Here is a 10,177-nt window from a genome sequence, read left to right as displayed (position 1 = left end):
TACCCAAGGGCCCATATGGAGTCCTTTTGTAGGTTCTCTATTGGTAGGAGAAAATAACAGAGACCAACCAAAGAATATTGAGAAGTAAAGCAGCTAGTAAGCCTGTTCTTTATTAACTGTTGCAACAGGGTTCTCCACCCACACGCAGGAGAGAGGAGGAGGACCCCGAGCCATGTGTGCAAGCCCTTATATAGACATTTTAAATTGCCCGCCCTGGAGTCCAAGACCACCCCCAGAAACTGTCAGGATGTGAGTACAATGCAGCTGCAAACAGACAGCTCAGTGTTTACATCACATGATGTGGCTAGTCCTGGGAAAGAATCTTCCAGGCAGTTCACGGGATTCACAAGCCTTTGTTCTCAGTGTAATATGAGACCTTCCTGTTGCGTATGTGAAGGAAGTCTGTGTCACTTGCTCGGAGGAGACTGAACTGATCGGACGTGTTTTTTGTGGAGATGTACACTCAGAAATAAACAAGATGTAAAAAGCCTTTCTGACTATCTTCATTCTCCTGCTGGTATGCAAAGGGGGTGTGCATCTTCCATTCTGGGGGATGTCGCCTATCAAGATCTCCCTGGACTGTCCGGGATGTCAGCCAGAGAGGATCACCGGTAAACAGGCCCCGGGAGCAGGGAGAGAGGCCAGCCTCACCCGAGGGGGCAAGTTTTCCAACAGAAACATCATACCTACATCACAGAAAAGGTGGTCTACAACAGAAATCTGAGTGTTGTTTTTACCTTGTCTGCCAGGTTACCTGTTAATGGCCACTTGACTAGATTACCATATTTTTCGCTCTATAGGACGCACTTTCCCCCCTCTAAAAATGAAGGGGAAATGTGTGTGCGTCCTATAGAGCGAATGCAGGCTTTCGCTGAAGCTATCCGCAAGCCTTCGGAGCACTGCGGGAGTGCCCGCCAGGCTCCAAAGGCTTGCGGATAGCAGCCTGAAGCCTGAAGCCCGGGGAGCGCAGTGCCAACTGCGCTCCCCGGACTTCAGGCAGCTATCCGCAAACCTTCAGAGCGCTCCCCCAGCCCACAAGCTCTGGGAGCGGCAACAAGGCTGTGCAACCTTGCCTCTGCTCCCAGACCTGTTCTGGGGTTGGGGGAAGCTCGGGCTGCCCCAGCCCCACGGCTAAAAACGAAGCCATACGCAACCTCTCATGGGTGGACAGTCTTGGCTTCTTTGCTCTTTGGGGCGGGGGGAGGGGAGAAATAATTTTTTTTCTTTATTCCCCCCCCCCCCCAAGAACTAGGTGCGCCCTATAGAGCAAAAAATGCGGTACCTGGGAAGGCTGGCTATTCTTTTGTAATGATAATACTTCATTCCTGAGCCAGGTCACAGGCTCACCCTATTCACACCTTAAATGTGCCCTTAAGGCAGGATTTGTGAGGACAGAGACAATGGGGAGGTTTCTGCATTTCCTTCGACCTTGTAGAGAAATATTTGAGGTGACTGAAAGAGTCAAAACGGCTTTAGGACTTTTCTTCTGGGTTTTGGACATGTGGTTTATATATTTATATATGTGTTTGCTTGGTACATTTAGATCTCTCTCTCTCTCACCTAAAAATTCTTATAACAATTCCCCCCTTTGGGGATATAATTTTTTTGTAAAAAATTGCTGCCCCACAAATAATAACCTGGCATGTTGTAAATGGATGCCTTCATGTAAATCTTAAGAGACTTGCATGTCAGGCCTCTCAAGGCTATTTGCAGGTGTAGCAGTGCACATAGCTGGACATAGGATATCACATAAAAAAATAACACATGTTGCATTTTGTTCCTAAATTACTTGTGGCATTCTAGCACTTTGGGAGGAACATTCTCAATAGTGGTCTATGCTTTACACTTAGCGGGAAGGTCAAATAATGAGTGAAAAATGCAGTTTTTTTTTGTTTCTGCCTTTTTTGTGTGTGTTCCCAGGTGTCAAAGCTAGCTCTCGTCTGGTCTCACACCTCCATCATATCACAGCAGCAACAATCCCTGGTGAATCCCCGTAGGGCTTTCATATTGACCATGTCACCTTGTAGTGGCACAGGTTTGGGCATTTCTTGAGAGAGATGTCTTTGCCTTGTCCTTTCTAGGGGATTTATTATTATTATTATAGGCTCTGGTTTTGCATTCTTAAGGAAGTTGTTCAGTTGTTCCTAAGGGACCAAAGAGCTAATTGCAGCCTGGATACAATTGCCCATTCAAACGGAGTCCAATTAGAATTTATATAGCCCCATGGCTCACCGACATGGAGTTCCGGCCCCATCTGGTGGTGGCGGTCAGCCTGGACCTTGTACGCATCCTTGGCCTGGCGCAGTTGCTCCTGTGATGGCCTGGGAATCTGATTCAGAGGCTGAACCGGAGGAATCCCAGCCTGCACAGGAGTCTCCGCCTCCAGTGCTGGCTGAGCCGGGGCAGGGCTTTGAATCTGAATGGCCCACACCTGTGCCGGATCCTCAGGAGCAGACACCAGATGAATCCACTCTGGCTCCAGGGGTGATTGAGGACCCATTGCCTGCAGGTGCTCCTCTCCCAGCCCTTAAGGCCAGGAGAGGCGAGTCACCTTTGGGCCGGGACCACCCTAGGCCCCAGAGGAGATAAAGACCAGTCAGCCTGTGCTGGTCCTGGGGGGAGGTTACCGTGGGGTGAGGTCCAGGACCTGGGTCGAGGGTCTGTAGACTGTCCTCCACGGGCAAGGTGGGGTCCGAAGCGAGGAGCCAGGCAAGGACAGGAACTCTGAAGGAACAGGACTGGGTGCTGGCCGAAACAGCTCTTCAACGACATTGCTCCCACAACCTGGGACCGGGCTGACTGGCCGGTCCCAGCCCTCTGGTGACCCGCCTCTCCTGGCCTTAAGGCGAGCACTCCTGGGAGAAACCAGCTCCCTCCGCCTCTCTGCCCTGAGCCTCTGCAGCTCAGGAGAGGCTGGAGGGTTACTGGACCCAGGGGGAGACTCGCCTTCCCCTGACAGGGCTGGGAGAGGCGCACCTGTAGGCAATGTGTCCTCAATCCCCTCCAGAGCCAGAGTAGATTCACCTGGTGCCTGCTCCTGAGGATCCGTCACAGGTGCAGGTGCCTCAGAGTCAAGGCCCTGCCCCAGCTCAGCCGGCCCTGGAGGCGGGGACTCCTGTGCAGGCTGGAGTTCCCAGGCCATCACACAGCCCAGTCTCCCAGCCGTGGAGTTCTGGCCCCACCTGGCGGTGGCAGTTGGCCTGGGCCTTGTACGCCTCCTTGGCCTGGCGCAGTTGCTCCATCAATAGTTGTTGCTGAGACTGGAGCTCCTGAAGCCACTCTGTCACTGCAGGGACCGCAGATGCTGGCAACACATCCGGGAACAGCCGCGGATGATAACTGTAACTGGCCTGGAACGGGGTCTGCTGGGTGGACGCATTCACCGCGTTGTTGTAGGCGAACTCCGCCAATGCTAGAAGAGTTTGGATTTGATATCCCGCCTTTCACTCCCTTTAAGGAGTCTCAAAGCAGCTAACATTCTCCTTTCCCTTCCTCCCCCACAACAATCACTCTGTGAGGTGAGTGGGGCTGAGAGACTTCAAGGAAGTGTGACTGGCCCAAGGTCACCCAGCAGCTGCATGTGGAGGAGTAGAGACTCAAACCCGGTTCTCCAGATTACGAGACTACCGCTCTTAACCACTACACCACACTGGCTCTGCTAGGTGGTCGACCCAGTCATCCTGCTGGTAGCTGCAGAAACACTGGAGGTACTGCTCCAGCACCGCGTTCGCCCGTTCTGTCTGGCCATCGGTCTGTGGGTGGTAGGCGGATGATAGACAGACCTCTGTCCCGAGGGTCTGGTGCAATGCTCACCAGAAACGGGATGTGAACTGCACGCCCCAGTCGGACACCACACGCTCAGGTAGGCCGTGCAGGCGGAAGACATGCTGCAGGTATAGCTGAGCAGTTTCCTTAGCTGTGGGAACGGATGGGCAGGGGGCACAGTGCACCATCTTAGTGAAATGGCTGGAGAAAACTAGGAGGCAGGTACAGCCACAAGACGGGGGTAAGTCCACTACAAAGTCCAGTGAAACCGTGTGCCAAGGACGTGGTGGGACTGGCAATGGCTGAAGTAGGTCGGGGGGTTCGCCCAGTAGGGCCCTTGGCCCGCCGGCAGATGTCACAACCAGCGACATAGCGAGCCACGTCAGCCTTCAGGCGGGGCCACCAAAACTCGCGGCTTACCAAATGGGTGGTCCGATACCGCCCAAAGTGTCCTGCTGCTGGGGCATCATGGGTCATCTGGAGAACCTCAGCCCACAGGCCCTGGCAGGATGTACAGGCGACCGTGGTGCAGCCGAAGGCCCTGGTGCAAGACCAGCCCCGGATACTGAGGGCATGACCCTTTAGCCAGTTCCCGGAGTCGTTTCTGGGCCCAATCGTCGACCTGCTGCTGTGCCCTCACCCGAGCCTGCAGTGGCTCAGCCTCCTGAGTGGCCAGGAACGCAGCCGGTGGTAGGATTGTGGTTGGTACTGCTTGCTGTACCGTGTCTGCGACGTCTTCACGTTTCCGGGACAGGGCATCCGCCTTCTGATTTTGGGAGCTAGGGATGTAGCGGATCCAGAACTGGAACCGGGAAAAGAACAACGCCCACCAGATCTGCCTTTGGTTCAGCTTGTGGGTGGTCTGGAGGTACTCCAGGTTCCGGTGGTCAGTTCTCACCTCCACCGGGTGTTGTGTCCCCTCAAGATGGTTGCGCCAGACCTCAAAGGCCACCTTGATGGCCAGTAGTTCCCGCTCCCACACGGTATAGTTACACTCCGCCAGAAGGAGCTGGCGGGAATAGAAGGTGCAGGGTAAGAGTGGCGCATCAGGTCCGTGCTGCTGAGACAAGATGGCACCGAGAGCTGTGCTGGAGGCGTCGGTCTCTACCACAAAGGGTCGAGAGGGATCAGGATGTTGCAAGCTCAGCGCTCTCTGGAAAAAGGCTTCCAACCCCTGAAACGCCTTCTCTGCCTCCTTGTCCCTGGAAAATGGCGTCTTGGGGCACAGTAGCCGGGTCAACGGGGTGGTGTGATGAGCATAGTCTGCAATGAAGGTCCGGTAATAGTTGGCGAACCCTAGGAGTCGCTGTAGGTCCTTGCGGTTCCGAGGTGCCGCCCATTTCCGAACTGCTGCCACCTTCCCAGGATCCATCTGCACCCCATCTGGAGAGAGTCGGTGACCAAGGAAGTATACTGACCGCTGATGGAACTCGCACTTGCTGAGCTTCGCATCCAGGTGGTGCTCCCGCAAATGCTGCAGCACGGTCCGGACATGACCCTCGTGGCGAGTCGGGTCACAGGAGAAAACCAGAATGTCATCCAAGTACACCACCACCTACTTGTCTAGCAAGTCCTGGAACACATGGTTGATGTACTGTTGAAACACAGTGGGCGCGTTGCACAACCCGAAGGGCATAACCAGGTATTTGAACTGAACATACTGGGTCCCGAATGCTGTCTTCCACTCATCCCCGGCTCGGATCCGAATTAAATTGTAGGCCCCCCCAGAGGTCTAGTTTGGTGAACACCTGCACCCCTTGCACCTGTTCCAGCAACTCCGAAATAAGGGGCAAGGGGTACCGGTCTGGGATGGTAATTTTGTTCAGGGCCCAGTAATCATGGCAAAGGCGAAGCTCCCCACATTTCTTCTTAACGAAGAGCACTGGCGCAGCGGTGAGCGAGGTAGAAGGCCAAATGAACCCACGCTCCAGGTTCTTGTGCAGGAAGTCCTGCAAAGCTTCGTGCTCTGGCTCTGTAAGAGAGTATAAGCGACTCACTGGCAGGGGCGCTCCGGGCTGGAGGTCTATGCCGCAGTCAAAAGACCGATGCGGCGGGAGCTGGTCTGACCCCCGTTCCTCGAACATGTCTTGGTAGTCCCGGTACTCAGCGGGGAGCATTGATGCAGCCTCTGCAGTGGGCGTGGCTGCTAGCATCTCGGACTGAGCATGGGGACATGGGTCTGGGAAGTGCACAGTCCGATTGACCCAGTCAATCTGGAAAATGTGAGCCTCCAGCCAGTCCATCCCGAGCACCAGGGGGAACCGGGGCATGGAGGCAATGTCCAAAGTTCGCACCTCCTGCTGCTGACACAGGACCAAGGGCTGAATCTCCCGAGTAATGGCCCCCGAGTGCAGAAGCCGTCCGTCAATTGCCTTCACCTGTACCGGTTCTGGCTTGTTCTGAAGTGGCACCTGATGATGGGCATCAAAGGCAGCATCCATATAGGAGCGGGTTGACCCCGAATCTACCAGGGCATGGGTAAGAATCCAGGGCCCACCTGGAGGGTATAGATGCACCAGGACCATGAGGTGTCACGATTCCACTGGTGAGGGCCCCTCTAGCATGGTCTGGGACCCCAGGTTGCCAGGGCCTTCGGCTACCGGGGTTGGCGGTTTCCCTGCAGCTGGCAACTTCTCGGGACAGGACCGGGCGTAGTGTCTGCTTCCGCCACAGTAGAGACATAAGTTCCCCTCCCGACACCGCGTCTTCTCCGCGGGGGAGAGACGAGGTCGCGCAGCCCCTAGCTGCATAGGCTCATCGCTTTTCCCGAACGCACCCCAATGAAGGGGGAATGCGGGTGTGGCGGGAGCAAACTGTGCTGGTCCCGGGGAGAGGTGAGGTCCAGGACCTGGGTCGGGGGTCTGTAGACTGTCCTCCATGGGCGAGGTGGGGTCTGAAGCAAGGAGCCAGGCAAGGACAGGAACTCTGAAGGAACAGGACTGGGTGCTGGCCGAAACAGCTCTTCAACGATGTTGCTCCCGCAACCTGGGACCGGGCTGACTGGCCTTCTCAGAGGCCAGGGGCGGTCCCAGCCCTCAGGTGACCCGCCTCTTCTGGCCTTAAGGCGAGCACTCCTCCTGGGAGAAACCAGCTCTCTGCCCTGAGCCTCTGCAGCTCAGGAGAGGCTGGAGGGTTACTGGACCTAGGGGGAGACTCACCTTCCCCTGCCAGGGCTGGGAGAGGCGCACCTGTAGGCAATGTGTCCTCAATCCCCTCCGGAGCCAGAGTAGATTCACCTGGTGCCTGCTCCTGAGGATCCGTCACAGGTGCAGGTGCCTCAGAGTCAAGGCCCTGCCCCAGCTCAGCTGGCCCTGGAGGCGGGGACTCCTGTGCAGGCTGGAGTTCCTCCAGTTCGGCCTCTGAATCAGATTCCCAGGCCATCACACAGCCCAGTCTCAGGTTGCGGGAGCAACATCGTTGGAAACCTATTTCTGCCAGCACCCAGATTTGTTCTTCCGGAGTTCCCGACCACGCCTGGCTTCTTGCTTTGGACCCCGCTTCGCCTTTGGTGGACCGTTTCCAGACCCTCAACCCAGGACCGGACTCTGACCACGCCTCATGGTACCCCCCCCCCCCGGGACCAGCACAGCTCCATCAATAGTTGGTGCTGAGACTGGAGCTCCTGGAGCTAATCTGTCACCGTGGGGTCCACAGATGCTGGCAGCATGTCCGGGAACAAACACGGATGGTAACCGTAAGTGGCCTGGAACAGGGTCTGCTGGGTGGAGCCGTTCACCACATTGTTGTAAGCAAACTCCTCCAATGCCAAGTGGTCGACCCAGTCTGGAGGTACTCCAGGTTCCGGTGGTCGGTTCTCACTTCCACCAGGTGTCTTGCCCCCTCAAAATGATGGCCCCAGACCTCAAAGGCCACTTTGATGGCCAGTTGTTCCCAGTCCCGCACGGTATAGTTACACTTCGCCAGAAGAAGCTGGCAGGAATAGTAGGCGCAAGGTAACAGCAGCACATCAGGTCCGTGCTGCTGGGACAAGACGGCACCGAGAGCCTTACTGGAGGTGTCGGTCTCCACCACGAAGGGACAAGAGGAATTAGGATGCTGTAAAAGCGGCGCCCTCTGGAGACAGGCTTTCAACCCCTGAAACGCCACCTCTGCCTCCTTGTCCCAAGAGAATGGTGTCTTGGGGCACAGCAGTCGGGTCAGCGGGGGGCGTGGTGAGCATAGTCCACAATGAAGGTCCAGTAATAGTTTGCGAAACCCAGGAACCGCTGTAGGTCCTTGCGGTTCTGGGGTGCCGCCCACTCCTGTGTGGGAGTCATAAAGCCAAGGCAGAGGTTTGTAAATACCGCAGGGTGCCCCCTCACCTCAGCTGACCAGCACTCTGTGCCTTACAATGTATTAGGATGTATTGACCTTAAATGGAGTTGTGTTTCCTCTGGGCAGTGTTTCCTTATATGGTGAGGGGAGTGTCAAACCATTACCAGGCATGTAACGTGAGACATTGCCAGATGACCATGCTATTGGTGAGGACAAAGGATAATAAAAGTTACCGGGGAAGAGAGAGGTTCAAAGGAGCTGCCCCTGCATTATGAAAATACTCGCTGCCTCTCTGTGTCTTCTTTCTATGCTATGCTAAGCACCATCTATGATGGCAGGACTCCGTCACTCCTGAACTGCTGCCACTTTCCCGGGATCCATCTGCCCCCCATCATGGGAGAGTTGGTGACCAAGGACGTCCACTGACCGCTTGTGGAACTTTCACTTGCTGAGCTTAGCATACAGGCGTTGCTCCCGCAAGCGCTGCAACATGGACCGGACATGACCCTCATGGTGAGCTGGGTCGTGGGAGTAAATCAGAATGTCATCTAGGTACACCACCACGTACTTATCTAGCAAGTCCTGGAACACGTGGTTGATGTACCGTTGGAACACGGCAGGCACATTGCACAACCCGAAAGGCATTACCAGGTATTCGAACTGCCCATACTGGGTCCCAAATGCTGTCTTCCACTCATCCCCGGCTCGGATCCGAATCAATTTGTAGGCCCCTCGAAGGTTCCAGCTTGGTGAATATCTGCGGCCCTTGCACCCACTCCAGCAACTCCGCAATAAAGGGCAAGGGATACTGGTCCAGGATTGTAATCTCTTTTTTTAACTTTTATTTTGCTTTAAACAGGTACATATATAGACAACCAAAATTACGAAGGAAAATTCCTTAATAGTAATGGGGGAAAAAACTTTAAAAACTCCAAAAAGTATCAAAGTACATGACACAGAACATAAGCAACTATGGAAAAGATAAAAGAAAAGAAAAAAGAAAAAGAAAAAGGAAGATGAGCCAAAGCAGGAAGGCTCATCTATTGTACACTTCCGTCAAGCTCACAACAGATCATTATTCTTATCAATTATCTCTATCTGCATTCCAAAGGAATCCCTCATCTTGGTATCAGGGAACATTTCTCTATGCGGCATCATTCTAAAAATAACCAGATATTTCTTGCTGAACCCTTGTCCCCTAAATAATTATTTAAACATTCTCATTCTTCTTTCACCAATTTTTTAGGTTTACCCCTTATTGCATCTGTCAGCTTTGCGAGCTCCAAGTACTCGCACACGGGATGGTAATCTTATTCAGTGCCTGGTAATCATGGGAGGGACGAAGCTCCCCACACTTCTTAACAAAGAGTACTAGAGCGTCGGTGGGCGTGGTAGAGGGCCGAATGAACCCGCGCTCCAGGTTCTTGCTGTTACGATATGAGTACAACGCAGCTGCAAATTGCCAGCTTGTTTACATCACATGATGTGGCTAGTCCTGGGAAAGAATCTTCCAGGCAGTTCATGGGATACACAAAGCTTTGTTCCGTGTGTAAAATGAGACCTTCCTGTTGCGTTTGTAAAGGAAGTCTGAGTCACTTGCTTGGAGAAGTTTGAACTGATCGGACATGTTTTTTTTGTAGAGCTGTAAAGTCAGAAATAAACAAGATGTAAAAGGACTTTCTGACTATTCTTCTTTCCCCTGTGAAAGGGGAGAAGGGGGTGTGCATCTTCCACACTGGGAGATGTCGCCTATCAAGATCTCCCTGGTCTGTCTGGGATGCCAGCCAGAGGAAGATCACCGGTAAACGAGTCCCGGGAGCAGGGGGAGAGGCCAGCCTCTCCCAAAGGGGCTAGTTTTCCAACAAGTGGTAGCACGCGGATGGTGGCTACAAAGTAACAGCTGCAACACCCGGTGGAAACGTGTTTTGCTGATTTACGACGTTCCATGGACCCCTGATGGTTGCTGATTTATGGCTGATGGTGAACGCGGATTGAATCGTTCTCCGGTTCGTTGAGAAAGGCTGCTGTTTTGGATTAAACAGAGCGGAGAGAAGGCCACATACCAAGCATTCCAGGGGAGCTGATAAAACTGCCGTTGCCTGCCAACAAGTCGTGAGTACTTTACGGGCTGATTTAT

At 54.0% G+C, this 10,177-nt stretch overlaps 1 protein-coding gene across 1 annotated transcript in view; it reads right to left on the bottom strand.

The window, feature by feature from the left end:
• The window catches only part of LOC310843318 (uncharacterized protein), a 133,641-nt gene that overhangs the window by 45,209 nt on the left and 78,255 nt on the right, over positions 1–10,177 (bottom strand). The gene's annotated exons all lie outside the window — the stretch shown is intronic.

Source organism: Podarcis gaigeae (assembly GCF_964106915.1).
Source record: "Podarcis gaigeae genome assembly, chromosome: 4".
NCBI classification, from domain to species: Eukaryota; Metazoa; Chordata; class Lepidosauria; order Squamata; family Lacertidae; genus Podarcis; species Podarcis gaigeae.
This window is presented reverse-complemented; position numbering and strand designations above follow the sequence as displayed.